The sequence below is a fragment of the Callithrix jacchus genome, chromosome 11, assembly GCF_049354715.1.
Source record: "Callithrix jacchus isolate 240 chromosome 11, calJac240_pri, whole genome shotgun sequence".
NCBI classification, from domain to species: domain Eukaryota; kingdom Metazoa; phylum Chordata; class Mammalia; order Primates; family Cebidae; genus Callithrix; species Callithrix jacchus.
Genome location: NC_133512.1, coordinates 27790057 through 27807721, shown reverse-complemented (window position 1 = coordinate 27807721; position 17665 = coordinate 27790057). Strand labels below are relative to the sequence as shown.

At 41.5% G+C, this 17665-nt stretch overlaps 1 long non-coding RNA gene across 1 annotated transcript; it reads left to right on the top strand.

Moving 5' to 3' along the window:
- Nucleotides 1–11044: 11044 nt before the first annotated feature.
- Nucleotides 11045–17631, top strand: LOC144578339 (uncharacterized). Its single transcript, XR_013523901.1, has 4 exons — nt 11045–11271; nt 11475–11548; nt 16450–16596; nt 17306–17631. It is a non-coding gene; the product is annotated as an uncharacterized LOC144578339 (long non-coding RNA).
- Nucleotides 17632–17665: the final 34 nt, after the last annotated feature.

Below are 17665 nucleotides of genomic sequence, written 5' to 3'. Positions count from 1 at the left end.
TAGCTTTCAGCTATTATGAAGTTACTGTAACCATTTGCGTAGACTTTTGTGTGGAAATGTGTTTTTATTTCTGTAGGATAAATACCCAGGAGTCCTACAGCAAGTCTATGTTTAACTTTATAAGAAATTGCCAAACTTAGAGTACCATTTTATATTCCCACCACCAGGATGTGAGAGTTCTAGTTGTTCTACATCCTCACTAACAGTATTGTGGAGTTGTTGGGTTTTTTTCTTTAATACACATTATTCTAATAGATGTGTAGTGGTATTTCATCATGACTTTAATTTGCATTTTTTAGTAGCTACAGTATTAAACGTTTCTGTGTTTAACATTGAATACCACATACCATTTGAGTATCTTCTTTAGTGAAGTGTCTGGTTTTGTACATTTTCCAATTGACTTTTTTGTTTTCTTACTGTTGCATTTATAATTATTTATATATTCTGGATATAAGCCCCTTGTCAGAACTGAGAATTCCAAATATTTTCTCCCAGTCTGTACCTTATATTGTCATACTCTTAACATGGCCTTTCTCAGAGCAGAAGGATTTGGTTTTGATAAAGTCTACTTTATTGATGTTTTTCTTTTATGGATCATGATTTTAGCATCGTGTCTAAGAGCTCCACCTAATCCTAGGCTATTAATATTTAAAAGATTCATGGTTTCATTCTTTACATTTGGATTTGTGATCCATTTTGAGTTAATTTTTGTATTAGGTGTGAAGTTTAGGTTTAGGTCTGTTTTTACGACCAAGAATGTACAGTTACTCTAACAACATTTATTGAAAAAAAAACATCTTTCTCCTTTGAATTGGTTTTGCCCTTTTGTTAAAATCTTAGCCATACTTGTGTGGATTTATTTCTGGACACACTATTCTGTTCCTTTGATGTACATACCTGTCCCTCCACCAGGACTTCATTGCCTAAATTGCTGTAGCCGTATAGCATTAAAAGACTGAATAGTGTGTTTCTAACAGCATTTCTTTCTTTCTTTTGTGTTTTTTATGCTTTCATATAAATTTGAAAATTTTCTCATATCTACAGAAAATCCTTCTGAGGTTTTGATAAAAACTGCATTAAGCATATGGATCAATTTGGGGGAAACTGACATCTTCAACATGTTGAATCATCTTTCAATCCATAACACAGTTTGCTTCTGTATTTACTTGGGTCTTTTTAAGATTTTCTTCATTAGATTTATGTAATTTTCTCCCAACAAATCTATGCATAGTTCGTTTGATTTAGATTGAGGTTATCTCATTTTTTTGTAGCAACTGTGTAAAGGGTTTTGTGTTTCTAATTTCAGTTTCAATGCATTTGTTGCTAGTGTATAGAAATAAGATTGATTTGTGTGTGTGTGTGTGTGTGTCTGTGTAAACTTTGTATCCTGCAGCCCTGCTAACTCACCTATTAGTTGTTCCCTTCTCCTCTGTTTACCAGAAGAGATGGTATAAAGGTACTGTTACTTATTCTTTTTTTTTTTTTTTTTTTTTTTGAGATGGAGTCTCACTCTGTCACGCAGGCTGGAGTGCAATGACACAATCTTGGCTCACTGGAACCTCTGCCTCCCAGGTTCAAGTGATTCTCCTGCCTCAGCCTGCCGAGGAGCTGGGATTACAGGTGTGTGCCACCACGCCTGGCTATTTTTGTATTTTTATTAGAGACGGGGTTTCACCATGTTAGTCAGGCTGGTCTCAAACTACTGACCTTGTGATCCACCTGCCTCAGCCTCCCAAAGTGCTGGAATCACAGGCACTGTGGTTGACGGTGGTTGACTGCACCCAGCCTTGTACTTATTCTTTTAATGTTTGTTACAGTTCAGCAATGATACCATCTGGGCCTGGAGATTTCTTTATCCAAAAGGTTTTATTCAATTTTTTTGGTAGTTATGAGACTATTCAAGTTATCTTAGGTGTTTATATAGTTTGGAATTGGTCCTATCATCTAAATTGTCAAATGTATGGGCACAGAGTTGTAGTATTCCTTTATTATCCTATAATGTCTGCTGGGTCTGCGGGAGTATTCCCTCTTTCATTACCAAGATTGGTCATTTATGTCTTTCTTGCACTTTCCCCCTTCCTGCCTCCTCTCTTCTCTTCCCCCTTCTCTTCTCCTCATCTTTGTCAGCCTTGCTTGAGGTTGATCAATGTTACTGATCTTTTCAAAGAATAAATTTTTGTTTTTATTTTTCTCTGTTGTTTAATGTTTTCAGTTTTGTTGACTTTTTACTCTTATCTTTATTCTTTCCTCCTGCTTGCTTTGGGCTTATTTTGTTCTTCCTCTTGTAGTTTCTTGAGGTGGAAACTTTGTTATGGATCTGAGACTGTTTTTTCAATATAAGCATTTAGTGTTATAAATTATTTAAAAATGAATCTGCTTTAACTGCATCCCAAAGATTTTTATATGTTGTATTTTCATTCCCTTCAGTGTATTTTTAAATTTCCTTTGAGACTTTCTCTGACCATTGGAGTATTTAGAAGTGTGATGTGGAATTTCTAATTGTTTTGTGATTTTTCCTGGTATCTTTCTGTTACTGATTTCTAGTTAGATTCGTTATGAACAGATAATATATTTTTTATGATTTCAGTCCTTTTAAATTTGTGAAGGTTTGTCTTATATGACCCAGGGTGGGATGTGGTCCATCTTGGTATCTATGTATTAGACAGCAAGGCCGTTTTTTCCATGCTGAGGGGCTTGGCTTGGAGTTAACATACATCTCTTCTGCCCACATTCCAGTAGTTAAAACGAAATCATTTGGCCACACCTAACTGCACAGGAGGCTGGGAAATAGATTTTAGCTGTGTGACTAAAAGGAAATGGGAATGAAGTTTGGAAATTACACAACACTCTGTTTTTGATTTTTTTAAATTTTCTCCCTTTATTCCCATTCCCAATTCTATAGTTATTTACATATTCTGGTGTATTTAAATATGTCCTTCTGATCTACCTTCTAGTTATTGAATTAGATTTTTATGAATCTTTGTAAAATACATAGGATTTATTTGAGTATTTTTTAAATGTTTATAAATGATAACCATCTGATATAGTTTGGATGTCATACCCTCTAAATCTCCTGTTGAATTGTAATCCTCAGTGTTGGAAGTAGGGCGTGGTGGGAGGTGACTGACTCATGGGAGCAGAGTTTTCATGAATGGTTCAGCACTGTCCCCTCAGTGCTGTCTTTGCGGTAGTTCTAGCAAGATCTGGCTGTTTAAAGGTACGAGGCATCTTTCCCCCTCACTCTCCCTTGCTCCTGTTGTCACCATGGGACATGCCTGCTCCTGCTTCACTTTTTGCCATGAGTAAAAGTTCCCTGATGCATCTCTAGAAATCAAGCAGATGCCAGCACCATACTTCTTGTACAACGTGTAGAACTGTGAGGCAATTAAACCTCTTCTCAGGTATTTTTTTTTCTCAATGTCAGATATTTTTTATAGCAGTGCAAAAACAGCCTAATATTTTGCCTGTATAGCACTATTAGTTCTTCACTATATATTAAAATCGACTTACGTTGCTGCAGGTATTGCTAATCCTTCTGACTTCTTCAGAAATATACCACTTTATTCATATTTAATCAAAATTTTACTTATCTATTCCCCCATGTATTAAAAGCCAAAAGCATTACTAAATTAATAATATCATATTTGTTCTTCTAATTTTTTTTGCTGCATAACAAAGCATTTTTTTTTTTAGATGGAGTCTCACTCTGTAGCCCAGGCTGGAGTGCAGTGGCTCAATCGCGGTTCACTGCAGCCTCCAACTCCCGGGTCCCGGTTCAAGCAATTCCCCTACCTCGGCCTCCCAGGTAGCTGGGATAACAGGCAGGAGCCACCATGCGCAGCTGATTTTTGTATTTTTTAGTAGAGATGGGTATCACCATGTTGGCCAGTCTGGTCTTGAGCTCCTGACTTCATGATCCACCTACCTCAGCCTCCCAAAGTGTTGGGATTACAGGCATGAGCCACTGCGCCTGGCCAACAAGCATTTTTAACTTAGTGTCATTTATTTTATTCAAAAATCTGCAATTTGGGCTGCAGTTGGCACTATAGCTCATCTTTGCTCCTTACAGTATCAGCTGGAATTGGCAGTGACTCAGCAGGTTGGGGCTGGCGTCAACGGAAGACTCATTCTTGTCAGGTGGTTGACGGTTGCTATAAGTTAGAACCTCAGCTGGGGTTGTTTGCCAGGACACCTACACATGGCATGTCCATGGAGCTGCCTGACTTTCTCACTGTGGTGGCTGGGTTCCAAGAGCAGTTATCCCAAAAGAATACAGAAGTGCATGACTTTTAGGATCTTGTCTCACAAGTCACACAGAGTCACTTCCACCATCCCCTGTTGGTCAAGAAGGACATGAAGGTCTTGCTAGGTGCACAGGGAGAAGACAGACTCTACCTCCTGATGAAAGGAGTGTCAATGTTACATAGTAAGAGAAGCACGTGGAATGGGATGTATTGTGATGCCGATCTTTGAAACAGACAATCTGGCACATCTGTGAAAATTAAAAGTCTGATTTGGATATAACAATTGAGACTGATTAGCAAAGATGTCTGATTATAAAAGTTAAATTCCAAATACACTTTTTTTTGGCGAAAGACTAGGTTATAGCCAAGGAATTCTGGCTCCTTATACTCCTAGGCTTTTTTTCTTTCTTTTTTGAGTCTTGCCCTGTTGCCCAGGCTGGAGTGCAATGGTGGGATCTCAGCTCACTGCAACCTCTGCCTCCGGGTTCATGTGATTCTCCTGCCTCAGCCTCCCGAGTACCTGAAATTACAGGTGCACACCACCACACTTGGCTGATTTTTTGTATTTTTAGTAGAGACGAGGTTTCACTATGTTACCCAGACTGGTCTCAAATTCCTGACCTAGTGATCTGCCCACCTTGGCCTCCCAAAGTGATGGGATTATAGGCGTTAGCCACCGCGCCCCACCCCTAGGCTTTTTTTCTAAGGTTATCAATACCTTCTTCCCCTTGATCCTTAATTTTTTGTGTGATCAACATAACACACAAGATCAACCAGTTCAAACAACATGATTACAAAACATGCACACTTTGAGTGTAATAAAGAGAAACAGAGAGCTTTCTTTCCGTTTAGAAAATACATTATACAAGAAAGCAATAGTAACTAGTTCTCAACCTTACTCCTTCTCTTTTGTGCTGCTGGCAAGAAGATCTCTGATATATTGAACATTCTGATTAGATATCTTCAGTATAGATATGACTATTCTGAAGGCTTGTTATCTCCATCACTAGAAAATAGATCCATAACTTTTTCAGTCCTTGTGCCTTTTTCTCTGAACTTGTCTCTCCTGAGGCTATTAAATCCAATGGTGCTTGAGGAAAACACTGCCAAAATAGCTCTGCTTTTCTTAAGTGATATGAGAAAAATGGAAAAACTGTTCTAGCAAAGTGGTCATCAAAAGATGGTAGTGAGTTCAAACCTGTCAAGTTCTGATTTCTGTATCATTTTACCCATTTCTGTCAAAATCCAGAATGGTCGTACCCAAATGGATGAAAATACTGATCACTCTAACCTTTTAACTATGTAAAGCTTTCACCAAGGCAGAAAATCGCAGCTAAAAAATTGACATAAGATCAGCCAACCCAATTTGTTCCGTTTCTTGAATTGCTATGCCAAGACAAGATGAGTCTTGGGCCTTTGTTTGTTTTTATTTTTTAACGGATAGTTTCAAATGTATATTGAAGTAGAGAGGACAGTTCAGTCATCCCTCAGTATCTGTGAGGGATTGGTCTGAGGATCCCCTGTGAATACGAACGCCTGCTGACACTTAAGTCCCTGCTGCAAAATGGCAGAGTATTTGCACATACCTATGCACATCCTCCTGCATACTTTAAATTATCTCTAGATTACTTGTAGTACCTAATACAATGTAAATGCTGTATAAGTAGTTGTCATACTGTATTGTTTAAGGAATAATGACAAGAAAAAAAAATCTGCACATGCTCAGTACAACCATCATAGACCTAAGTACACTTTTGATTTGAGGTTGGCCGAATCCGCAGATGTAGAACCCAGAGGATACAGGGGGCTGACTGTGTAGTGAAATGCCACAGCCATCCCCTAACTTCAGCAATTACCAACCCATGGCCGGTCTTGTCATCTGCACTCTCCATCCCCAAATATATTAAAATATATTACTTTAAAGCAAAACCTTGATATCATTTCATCCGTACTGCTTCATTGTGTATTCTACACTTAAAGGACTCTTTAAAAACATAACTACAATACTATTATCATACATTTTAAAATTAGCAGTTCTGGATTCTGTTGAGACATGCAAAAGGTGTGTCTGTAACTGGGGAGAATGAAGTAAAGAATATAAGTGGACATAGAACAGGAAAAACAAAAAAAGACTGAGCCTCTGAAGTCCTGAAAGGGGTTCCAGTCTGCAGTTCTCCCTCTGATGTCAAGAGTCACCTCCTCTCTCTGAATCATTCTAGTAAATCTCCCTCTTTGATTACACTGAGTTGGACTTCAGTAATTTAAATTTGGAAGCATTGTGACTAATACTATTGCTCTCTGGACAGGTCAGTGTTACTCTTCCCTCCATATTCTTTGATTTGTTTATCATACCATTCAATTTAGTTAATCCCAGTAGCTACTATTTATTGAACACCGATCATATACCAGACACTCTACCAAGTGTAGAGATTAAACTACACTAATGTTCACAACAACCCATTGAAAAAAGTATTTCCCTATCTTGCAGATAAACAAATGAAAGTCTGTCTGGATTAGGTAATACTCCCAGGTCACACAGTTAACAAGCGTGGAACCAAAATCTTACCCAGATCTTTCTGGCCCTCAGCCTGTTCCCATTATGCATCTTACAAACGTGATTTTTATTTCCAAAAAAAAAAAAAAAAAAAGCCAGTACAATTCTGTGGTATCTGTTGTTTATCATATTGTTTTCTCATCTTCCTAAGTACACAACTATTCCTTCATGACTCTTAGGTTTGGTCACGTGATTGGGTTCTAGCCTATGGAATGTGAGGAGAAGACATGTCACGTTTCTTGGCTTGGACCCAGTAAAACTTCCCATTTGCTGTCCTCTGTGCTCTCTGTGCTTTTGCTGTCTGGCTGATGATACCTAAGGTGACCTTGGGAACCACATGTTGGTGACGACAAAGACTGACATCCTGAGTCTCTGAGTGACTGTATGGGACAGAGCCCCCTGCCACCAGTCTGAAGCCTCTCTGATCTGTTTACATGAGCAAGAGATAAACTTCTGTTGTGTTTAAGCCATTGTATATTTAGCATTCTATTTATTATTATAGCACTTAGCCTTCTTTTTATGTACTGTTTCAATTATCTCTTACTGGGTAACAGACTACCCCCAAAATTTAGCAACTTAAAACCACAATCTTAAATTAACTCATGATTCTGCGAGTCAGAAATTTGGGCTCTTGCCCCTACTTGTTCATGCAGCTACAACGAGCAGATAGGCAGCCAAGGGCTAGTGGGTCCAGCAGTGCCTCACTCACATGTCTGGAAATAGGTGCTGGCTGGACCATGTGTCTCCAGAAGACTTGCCTGAGATTACTCACATGGTGGTGGAAGAGTTCTCAGCAGCAAGAGAGGGCAAGCCCCAATCTGCAAGTACGTCTCAAGCTCCTGCTTGCATCGTATTTGCCGACAGGCCATTATCCAGCGTGAGTCACCTGGGGAGAGGGGAGTATGATTTATTGCAGACTATTTACTGCAACCATCTGCCATATGTACAAGTTAGGCAAGTCATTTACATGTATACAACATCTTAGTCATGTATTTAATACCAGAGTCCCGCTCTGAGGCTGTTTTCATAACCCCTGAATCAAGTTCTATTAATATCTGTTTTGGATATAATAAAAATTATTTATTTTTTTTACTTTTCAGGTCTGTATATGAGAATAAAATATTTACCAGTACATCATAGATTTAGGTTAGTAGAATTGAGATTTAAAGAACTGAACCTTATTCATTCTCCCAGTTTCATATTTGCCGTTAACATTGAGCTCCCTTCGTTTAAAGTCAGCTGCAGTAACCCTCCCTAGACTCCATATCCCCTTTGAGCTCCTGTCATATCCAGTTCCCCTCACATCATCTGTCTGCCTTTCTCTTTCTTTCCTCCCTTCCCTTCCCATTTCCCTTCCCTTTGACCTTCCCTTTTTCCATTCCTTTCCTCACAGTTTTGCTTTGTCATCCAAGCTGGAGTGCAATGGTGCGATCTTGGTCACTGCAACCTCTGCCTCCCAAGTTCAGGCGATTCTCCCGCTTCAGCCTCCCAAGTACCCGGGATTATAGGTGCTTACAACCACATCTGGGTAATTTTTGTATTTTTAGTAGAGACAGGGTTTTGCCATGTTCGTCATACTGGTGTCAAACTCTAGACCTTAGGTGATCCATCCGCCTCGACCTCCCAAAGTGCTGGGATTACAGGCATGAGCCACCACGCCCAACCCACGTGTTATTTCTTGAAGGATATCCTTATCTTCCAGTTATTTCTCAATCCTTTCAGGCTGGTTTCCTTGCTATTATGAAAACAGCTCTTATTAGGGTGACCCATGACTTTCTCGTCACTAAATCCATGGGCATGAAACTTTATTTACTGGTGGTTGACTTCTTCTCAACATCACACCACTATCCCTCTGCTTTTCCATCAACCTTTCTGGCTTTGTCTTAGTTTCCTTTGAAGGCTTGTCCTCCTTTACCTTACCTTTAATTGACAGAATTCCTCAAGACTCCGTGCTTGGTCTTTTCTCACTCTACTCTCACGCTAGGTTGGCCTCATCTTTGACCATGTCTTCAGTACTGTCTGTATCCTGTTGAGTCTCCGACTTGTTTTTCCATCTCGGGCCTCTTCTTTAAGTCCCAACCCTGTGTATCTCCAGTTGTTTATCTCACAGGCACCTCAGACTCAGTTTATGTCCACACCGAACCTGTGCTTGCTCCTCACTCACCCTTCCCTCCAAACAAAAGTCAGTTCTTTCCTGGTAGTTTCAGAATGGCCCCACCATCCAAAAGCCCGTGAATCATTCTTAACTCCCATACCATCACTGCCAGCCATCCTTCACCCTTTCCTGTTATACCCTTTTCTATTCTGGGAATATCTCCCATTGTGAGTCATCTGGGTGAGTGACAGTTCCCCAGCTCCCACTATGAAAGACAAAGGGGCTAACATCCTCCCTCTCTCTGTCTCCTGGCAGCTGAGGCAGTGCCTGTGACCTGACCTTGGTTGATTGGCTATGTCTACCAAGAACTTTCAATATTGAGAGTAAAACCAAGAAGGTACTATTAGAAGTCATTCATGTAATGTGTCAGTGGAGTACTGGCTGTATTGATCCTGCTTCCTGTTTCTTAACTTTCTTGGTTAAGAAACTATCTTGGTTCCTGCCCCCGCACCTTCCACGCTGGTGTGCCAGTCCCCAGTGGATTATCCTGTAAATGCCCCCATTTGCTTAAGATACTCAGAGAAGGATTTTGTTATTTGCCACCAGAAAAGTTGTGACCAATACAGGTACTGATGTTCCAGGTGGATTCAGATGCCATCACAAAATTGTCTCCACTGATCAAAGACCCAGCCACAGAATGCACAAAACAGCTCTCAAGATCTTTGTCTTGAGGATAAAGTAATAGCTCCCTCCAGTTCAGAAAGCAGACTTGCCGCTGCTTGCTATAAAATGGCAGGCTCCTCAAGCTCAGTGTTCTTCCCCTGCCTTGCAAAGCCACTGTATGTGTGGCATCTACCTGTGCCCTATCCAGCACACTGTCTTTGTGGGCTAAGGGCCACAGCGGCTGGTGCAGACATGCTCCTGCTCATGTTGTTGACTGCTCTGTGGATCATAAAGTCCTGTGCTTCTGACCCAGGAGGCTCGCATCCTGTGCCAGCATCCACAAAACAGTAACAGTTTAACTTACTAACCTGCAAGTCGGGGAAAAAGTCCAGACATGACACTAACCATTTCCTATCAGCCAACACAGTACCTGGCCTAAAGCAGATGTTCAGTATTTTTTAAACAAATGGATGGTTGGCTATATAGAAAGTAGATGGACTTTGAGCTCTGCTTAAGGCATTGCAGGGATCAAACTTTTTCAGAAATGCCAGCCCTATTCTGGAATGATTCTGGAACTGTGGGGAAGACAATTGAGGAGAACTGAAGATTATCTTGACCTGAAGTTTCTCGTCCTTTGTGTTTGTAAGTAGAGTTTTTGGTTCTGCCAGCTCCTCTTTTGATATTAAACTGTCTGACATGAGCAGTCCTGGAGACAATTGTATTTTATTCTGAATTACCTGAATGAGTCTGATGTCCCCAACACCTAGCTAAGCTCAGCAGTGATGCATGGGTTGGACTGATGTGGGAAGTAAGCAGCCTGGAGTGGCAGAGGCCCAGGTTCTATTTTAAAAGGGAATTCTGGGTATCCCTGGGTCTTTTAGGGAGTGAGGGAGGGGGAACTGGGAAGTGAGAAAAGGAAGTGGGACAGCAGCAAAGCCGAAGTTAGCCTCAAGTTCTCCCCAAAGGCCAGGTGGCTGTAACTAGGGACACATTGCAGAAATTAATCTCTGAAGCAGCTGAGGCCAGAATACTTCAGACAACTGTCCCTGCTAGGAGGGCCTGTTCCCCTTTCACAAATAGCACTGCTTTTCCTAACACAAGCCCAGTTCTTACACACAGATAAAACTATCTTTGGGATAGAGTGAAAAGAGAATGAGAATGTTAAATTTATAACTATTAAGATGTATTGAAAGTTGAATAATGTGCACAAAGCAAATTGCTTTACACAGAAAGAGAGGGTGACAGAAGGGTTCTTGGAGATGGCAAGTGTGAGAAGAATTATCTAGGGTTCGATGAGATTTTCAGCGAGGGCTTTATCATCCCCACAGGGGCAATATTGATTCTTGGGAGACAAAAAGGAACTTAGATATTTGATGGTTTGTGGCCTTCAGAGGACTTCAGTTGTACATAAACAGACAGTATCCATGGTATTGAAATTTCAGGATGGGAGGGACATTAGGGGGAAATACCTAAAATGTCTCCTTACAGGGGCGATAATGGACTGGAGGATTCAAGTGGAAGAGTTTTGACCACCAGTGAGTCCTCCTGGGAAAGTGAATTGGAAACAAGCTAAGTGCATTTTCTCAGCAGAAGGAAGATGAGCTTACACATCACCGAGTGACTATCCAGTTGGGAATCTGAAAGTACCAGTGGGCAGCTGAGCTGTGTCCCCCACAGCTGTTCGGCAGGGGATGCGCTTACATGCTCCAGGAAAGGTCAGTGTGCTCAGGATGCAGCTGATAGCCTCAGGCACCAGACCAGTCTCCAGACACAGCAATAGGATGGTGGCAATAGAGGGTGGAAGTCAAGCTTTCAGGAATTAGCTCACACACTTCCTTCCTCCCTTTCTGTTCTGTTCTCGTCTCCCTCCTGTCCTACACTCCTTTCTGCTTCTCTCATTCATTTTTGTTTGCTACAGGCAGGGGAATCAGGAGCAGTGTTCATCAGTGAACGAAAGGAGTGCTGGAAAGAGAACCACATGCTGACATCAAAGTAAGAAAGAACCTTTAATCATATGACTGTAGTGTGGAAGCCAGATGATGCGCTCTGACATCTGTGAAATCAAATCAAAATGCAAATTGGTTTTTGGCTTTCCTAATCCATGTTTCTTTCTGGATATGTGTTCACTGGGACACGTGACTCCTTAACAGAATGAGACTGAAGACAATTTCAAGTACAGACACTATAGTTCCAATCCCACAGGCATTCAGCCTTGGAAATGGCTTCTGGTCTCTGGGCTTAAAAGACTGGACTTGCTATCAGTTTGAAAATGGCAGTGTTGTGGAGGGGCTCTTCATGTTAGGAAGGATGGCCTGACAGAGTCTCCTTTTTTCTCTTACCCTATCCATGATGCTTATTAAGCCAGTACTAGAGGAAAAAGTTCTCATTAGGTAAAAGGAGTTAATACTGGGTACTGTTTAAATTGCTTTACACCTATTGATTCATTCAGTCACAATCAGACAGTCCTGCAAAGGGAGCACTGTTTTTTAAGCTCGTATGGATGGGGAGCTCAGGTACAGAAAAGCTAAGTCATTTGTCCAAGGTCATACAGCTTCTGGTAGCATTGGGATTTGAACCCAGATCCTCAGTCCCCAGAGAACTTGGCACAGTAGTGTCTTCTAATGTGCCCTCAGCTGATTATTGCACTTATTGATGTCTTTGAACTCATGGATGAATAGGTTTAAAATTGCTTTTAACACAATATACTTTGGTTTGAGTCTTATTTAAATAGAACAATGTGCCAGTCAGCAGACCTCATGCACAGTTGAATCCTTTGGCCATTTACCTAATGGATTAATTACTGGACACGTGCTGCCCTCTTGTGATGAAAGTCACTCAGTTGCAACCTTCTCCACTTCTCTGGAATGCACCCATTTATTTCCTTTGGTCAGTCTCATGGTTGGGGGATGGAGTATCTGCAGCCAATGATGAAGCTGTTGGCTCTGTAGAGTCAAGATGTCACCTGCCATTCTGCAGGGTGTTCCCAGCCTGTAACTCCAGTCATGAGACATGACCCCAGAGTCCTGTAAGTTTTAGCACCTGGAAACAGGAAAAAAGATCAGGCTTCCTGAAGAAATCCTAGGAACATGAAAGAGACCCGATCCATGTCCTTGGGGAAAGAGTTTCATTTTGCTTAACTTGCCCTAGCAAATTGGAACCAGTGATAGTGACAGGAGGCAGCCAAATGCCTAGGCAAATGGGGCAGGTCCCAGGTGAAGCCCTCCCTTAAAGCCAAAAAAACAGCCTGAGGGCTGAAAGACTGGACTGCTGGTCCCTGATGAAAGACATGACCCAGAGTGAGAACTTCTATTCCTTTTTGCTCTCCCTTTTCTGCATAATGCTTTTAGCCAGTCAAATGTTGCCTTTTCCAATACTACCTACGACCTGCCCCTCTCCCACTCTGAGCCCATAAAAGCTCCAGACTGAGCCACCATGTGGGGGACTTCCCCACCTCCAGGTAGGGGGACTACCCCTATATCCCCTCTCCACTGAAAGCTGTTTAATCACTCAAACTCCCTGCCTTGCTTACTCTTCAATTGTCAGTGTATCCTCATTCTTCTTGGGCATGGGACAAGCACTTGGGAACCAGTGCACAAGCCAGACTTGGCCTGGGCAGGCCATCTCCTGCAGCAGGTAGCATGACTTAGCATTGCCCAGGTGGAGTGTCTCTGGCCAGAGGTCCCCAGCTTGCAAAATGACCAAGAAAAAAGTGCTGTGTCACCAGGTAACAGGTTTGGCAGAAAGGTGGTCAGTTGCAGAGTGAACTGAAGGTCACAAACTCTACCAGAGCATAGGGAAAATAAAACCAGACAGAAGCCCTGTGTTCTAGTTCTTGTTCTTCTAGTAATTAAAGTGACCTTGGGTAAGTCTCTTTTGCTCTCTAATACCAGTTTTCTCACCGGGAGAATAAGGAGATTGAAGTCTTAGATATTGCCAGGCAAAACATTCTGCATTTGCCTATATTCCTTCCCTGAAGAGTTTTGTTTTGCTTTTTTCATTTTTATACAGATCCTGATTAATAAGATACATATTCATATTACTGGTCCTCAGTTTCCTCATTCAGGAAATAATTCTACTTCATAGGGTTGTTGGAAGGAAGAAGTTTTTATTTGGCGTGATGTTCATGGGTTAATCTGGCTGGGTTTATTTAGGCAAAGCAAGGACACATACATTTATAAATAAAAAGTTTTTAAATCAAGGAAAACTGATTTTAAAGATTCTGACACTTGCACGCTAGTAAGTGGTTACCTTCAACAGTGCCACTTTAAAACAGATGTGTTGATTTATTCTTCCCTGCAGCCAGTCATTAGACATAGCACATGTATATGTGTGGGCAGTACCTGAACACTGGTCTGGTCTGACGGTTGGGGCAGTTTTATTCTATTCAAAGGAGACACTGCTGGCTTCACATTACAATTTTCACTTGCTTGCAAACTTATTACACCCTTAACATACGTTTAAAAATATTTCATAGCAAGGATATGGTTTTTTTGTTTTGTTTTTATTTTGAGATAGAGTCTCACTCTGTCACCCAGTCTCACTGACAGCCTTGACCTCCTGGGTTCAAGCAGTCCTCCCACCTCAGCCTCTGGAGTAGCTGGGACCACAGCCATACATCATTATACCCAGCTAATTAATAGCAAGAATCTTTGTCTTGATAATCTCATTCCAAGGAAATAACCATAAAGACTTTTTTAATTCCATAGAAATAGTGTCTATAGTGACCACCACCACAATCAATCTGGAAACTTGAAGGTCTAACCTGAATGTCTGGAATATTATTAAGCAAATTCTCAAACTGGTAGAATATAATCATAAATGATAATTATAAAGACTGACAATGTGAGAAAATGTTTGACAAAAAGAACCGTTAATGTATCCTGTGATTATAACTGTAAAAAGAGGTCTCAGGCCGGGCGCGGTGGCTCAAGCCTGTAATCCCAGCACTTTGGGAGGCCGAGGCGGGTGGATCATGAGGTCAAGAGAATGAGACCATCCTGGTCAACATGGTGAAACCCCGTCTCTACTAAAAATACAAAAAATTAACTGGGCATGGTGGCGCATGCCTGTAGTCCCAGCTACTCGGGAGGCTGAGGCAGGATAATTGCCTGAACCCAGGAGGTGGAGGTTGCAGTGAGCCGAGATCGCACCATTGCACTCCAGCCTGGGTAACAAGAGCGAAACTCCATCTCAAAAAAAAAAAAAAAAAGTTCTCAATGTAGGCAAAGCATGGAAGATTATATACAAAAATTAAAATAGCTGTGTTAGTGTTGTGTTATTATAAATGTTAAATTTTTCCGTTTAACACTGTTACATTATTGACAAAGCCAATCCCCCCTAAAGTGGAGTACTTTCCTGTTTGGTGCCACAAAGCCAATACACAAAATCAAAAGTGTGTATCTACCAGTCCAGGCTTTATTTTATGGGCTTTATTTGCCCATAGAATTGATAATTGGGAGCCTGGTGCATAAATCAACTTCTCAGTCCATGAGAGACAGGGCATCTCCCATGATAGCCAGGAAATCGCAGACATAGGATATCCCCCATGAGAGCCAGGAAGTTAATGGGGCATCTTTAATGAAGGGGTTGGGGAATTAAAAGCAAGGGGAAGAATATTCATGTCTTTTCTGGGAATGAGATAACTTCTCAAAACCAGAGTTTTTGTCCCCCTTGTTTGTCCTTTTATGGTTTCTTCTGGTCATTGTTATGGTGATTGTCAGTTGTCATGGCACTGGTGGGAGTGTCATTTAGCATGGAAATTAGATTATAATGAAGTTAGAGGTTCTTCAAAGGTCAAGTTAGCTGCCATCTTGGATCCCACCACTCTTGGCTGGTTTGGTCATGATGGGGAGCTTTTGACCACAGACATCCTGTTTCCTAAAGATAGGTAGAGTTAAGGTGGGGAGAAATTTACTTAGGTCACATAAGCATTACACTGGGTAACAACATTACTTTGACAACACAAATAAATGCACTTTATAACAAAAAAAGTCAAGGAAAAAATTGAGACACTTTAATATTTGTTATTCGCCTGAAAAAGCACCTAGGTAGTCATGGGAAAAATGAGAAACTTGTTTAACATCTTGGACTTACTTTATAATTTACTATTTAAATATTTTATTATAGATCAGAGGGGCCTATAACCTTTTCAGTACTTAATGTCTCTAAGAGTCTTAAGCTGGTCTTGGGTGCAGCTCATTCCATTTTAAGGCTGAGAGAGCAGTACTGGGATGTTCCCTGGTAACATGAGTCTCAGCCTCCTCACAAGGCAATTCTACTTTCACTAAAATTCTTCCTTGTGAACCTGGGTTAATGGTCATGATTTTACCTTTCAGCTCTAGAGCAAGGTTTTTTTTCCTGTAAGTAAGCAATTGGTTACTGCAAACAGACCTGTGGTCCACCTGGAAGTGAACCAAAATAGGGACAAGCAGAAAGCTCCTTCCCACTTGGCAAAGGCTCGTGGGCCTGGCTCCGTAGGGTGGTGCCAGCGCCTGCTCTGTTCTTTATTGTGCAGTGAAGACACATGTGCCCGCTGTGTTCAGTGAGTTGACACTTAGTGGCAGTATGCTCTTTGGTAATAATGAAAACTACAGGCTGTGCTTTTCACTGACAAAGGTAGGATATTGCAGGAAGCTTGATGCTGAGTATTTTGGGGGTTAATTTGAGAACTCCCAGTCCTGTATTTGACCTTGTTGGAAAGTTTCTCGAGACTATGACTGAGAAGGGGACAATGTGGGAGTCCCACGGGGAGTGGAAATGAGACCCGCTGGCTTGATGGTAACTGCCATACATTGAGCAGGACCCCGTGCAATGTTCTGTGCCATCTACTTTCCATGACTCATTTAATCCTCTCAACTTTTTGAGTCAGATTCTCTCATTTCTCATTTTTCAAGGACAAAATCAAGATTCTGACAGTCTTAGACTGCTCCAAAGCCACACAGCTAGGGTGGTCCAAAGAGCTAATACCACCTGGCCACACAGTGGTTCCACATGTCTTTTTTAAGAAGTTACATGTCAGCATGGACAGGAAACAAGTGCAGGTATGTAATATGGGAGCTGTATGTAGTTTCTTTCCCAAAATCAACCAAGATGTCCTGTGGAAAGAGTCACATCCCTCTTCTACAGAATTTTTTTCTTTCAATTGTCTTTTTCTTGATTAGGAGAAATCTCCACATCTCTGCTCAGAAGCTCACCTGTTTCTAATAAGAGAACCTTTCCATCCAATTAGGAGCCCGATCTCAGTTTTACAGGAGGAACAGAAAATCTACCACTCGCCATCTAGAAGATCAAAGTGTTTCCAAATAGAATCTGAGTCAATACCATGCAAATTTTAATTCCCTAGAGGCAGCAGTTTTAATTTCGATAGTCTCTAAAAGCAGTAACATTCGGTAGTTTTTGAGTAAATTTTAGACTCTCAAAGGTTTAGGTTCAGCAGTTTAATGAAATGTGAATTTTGTCTGCTAAGAAGTGAGCTTCTTGGTGAGACTTGGCGAGTCTGAGGTCCGTGGCACTCCCCTTTTGGCCTTCAGCAGGCCATGCTCATTCCTATGTTCCTTCTGGGCATATTTGTTGCTCAGATTCTGCAGTGAGGAGAGACTTGCTGCTTTGGGGTGATTATAGGTGAATACTCAGGTCAGGGGTTGGGAGGGGCCTTGTAGGAACCACCACCATCACGTCATTAAGGGAACTGCCACCATGTAGTTGCCCAACTGTACAGGGTTTCCCCCACAATGGTCCCTTACCTAACAGGCTGCTCTACAAAGCCAGGCTTGGACTCCCAGAACTCAGAGGTACCGTTGGAGGCCCAGCAAGCTTTCCAGTGTCACGTGCTACCCTTGGCAGCTCGGTGCTGCTTGCCATTGGCCTACCTGGGTCTTCCACTCAGCAGTGAACAGCCAAGGGAAGGTAGCAGAGGTCAAACGTGGCCTTCGAGCCCTACCATGGCAGAGTGATAAAGGCATGAGCCTTCATCTGTGGAGTGAGACCAGATGGAGCTCAGGAGTCATCACAAGCTTAACAGGCCAAGAACTTCAAAAACTCCACACTTAACCCGTTAGAAAAAGTAAGTATTTTCAGTATTTTATTACCAAATGAGCTGGTAAGAGGACA